The following is a 2,198-nucleotide window of genomic DNA, read 5'->3' as shown; positions in this document are numbered from 1 at the left end:
ATATATGAAGAGTGATTTACTGATTAACTCTTAGTGTATATCGAATATTTTTGTAGTTTGAAATATGAGAATATAGAATACCCTTCTGGTTTTTCTCATTCAGAAATAAAAAAGTTAATTTTAAAGATAAATTAATCTCTAATTAGGACTGGTAATGAATAGAGTAGGATAGGGTTCGGACTCTATCTTAATTGTATCTGTGGGTTGAAATTTTTTTTAAAATTCTACCTTATTCTATTCGCGGGTTGAGAATCTCTCAACTCTAACTCTACTCGCATCCTAAAGTTCTAAACCCTATCCTATTCAACTCTATCTTAAATAAATTAGTTTAAATTAGATATTAATAAATAAAATATATATTGCCAGCTTTATCTCCAATGTTTGGGTGCATTGCAAGTGTTTATAAATTATTATAAGTTTATAGTATAGCAACGCCAACAATAATAGGGTGGGGACATAAAAAGCAGGTGTAAGAATCACACGTGGGCACGTGATGGATGGTTTGGCTTTTTGAAAAGCTAGCTAAGTGGGGAAACGAGAGCTCTCCAACTTAACCACGTGTGAATCTGTCTTACATGCATTCGCCCTTCTTTCTGCCCCAATTCTTGATTTGTAGCCCATAAACCACACTCATTTCTTTATTTTTTCCATCATCAGCTAAAAACATGCGTACTTTTTTACATTTTAAAATACCAATCACATGGCTAATTTGAGTTGGTTAAATGATAAACTCACTTGTTTATTTAAATAAATATTAAAAATTTAAATTTTATTTTATATATATAGTAATTTATTGACTAATAATAAATTTTTAAATAAAATTTAGATCTACGAATCTTTTAAAACAAAAAAAAAAGAGCTTGAGATTTTTAAGTTCCTTTTTTGTATTGTTCACAAGTCACCAAGTAGATCACAAAGAAGACTTTAGATGACTTATTTTATTTTTTTAAATGTTATTTCTTACTAACATATTACAATTTGATATTTTTGCAATACAATTAAATAGAGAAACTAATAAATTTAATTAAAATCAAATAAAAATTTAAAATTTAAAAAATTAAAATTCAAAATACAATATTAATAAAAACTTCAAAAGCTCTCATTTGTGCTCGATAATGGATACCCATTGGTAAACTTGTAAAATATTAAAAATCACATTTTAGATCATGTAATTAGTTCATGAAAAAAGTAGGATTAATAAGTTATCCACTATAATTAATTAATAGCGTGAAATACCAACTCGATTCGTGACTATTTTGTTAAATGACAATATGATTTTTCACGAAAAAAGTAGTCTACTTTAATTTTTGTCTTTTATTTTTGTGATATAATGTATTTTTTTGTTTTTGATATTTTTTTATTAAGTTCAAATGAAAAATACTGAGCTATCACGTTATATAATGTGACATGTCAATATTTTTTTATTCGAATTTGACGGAAAAACACATAAAGAGACTGCGTTGTGTTGTGAAAATAAAGAATAAAAATTGAAATGATCGTATTGTGGTTCGAAATAATGGTGAAAAAAATTAGTATAATTATTTCTAATTAATTAACAGAGTAATTTTGCAGTTTTGTGTTTGGGAGTTAGGCAAAGAAAGGCCCAACCAATCCAAGGTGGTGAGGTACTTGCTGTACCAACCAATTATTATTTTGCTTTTTATGGCTAAATTCCATTCACCGTCTAGTATTGGCATTGCATATACAAGATCGGATACTCTTCTAATAATTTCCACATGCCAAAACACTATGAAAAAATACGTCCATTTTGATAATTGTACGCCAAACAGAAATCAGAAAGTTGATGATATCACCGCTTTTTCTTTTTGGAAAGTGAATTTCCAAGATAATCAAATGAAGATATTGTTTCAGAAAACTTGAATTTTCTAGTTTTTATATAGGAAAAGTACATGCTAACAATTTTTTCAAATTCTGGTCAGTATATAACTAACAAAAAAAAGTGTGTCATTGAATAAAATTTCATAGCAATCTCACACTATTAAAATCATCATTGATAACTATTTGATGACTATAAATCACAAAAATTACTGACTCCCTAACACTCTTCTTTTATATATGTATCAATAATGTTAGAGAAATAATAAAAAATCAGTTTTAATAATTTAAATTTATTTTATTTAATATTTATTAATTCTAATAATAATTAATAAACATTAAATAAAATAAATTTAGAGAGT

This window comes from Arachis ipaensis, chromosome B01 (assembly GCF_000816755.2).
Source record: "Arachis ipaensis cultivar K30076 chromosome B01, Araip1.1, whole genome shotgun sequence".
Taxonomy (NCBI): Eukaryota; Viridiplantae; Streptophyta; class Magnoliopsida; order Fabales; family Fabaceae; genus Arachis; species Arachis ipaensis.
The sequence above is the reverse complement of the archived record's forward strand: the minus strand, read 5'-3'. Positions refer to the sequence as shown.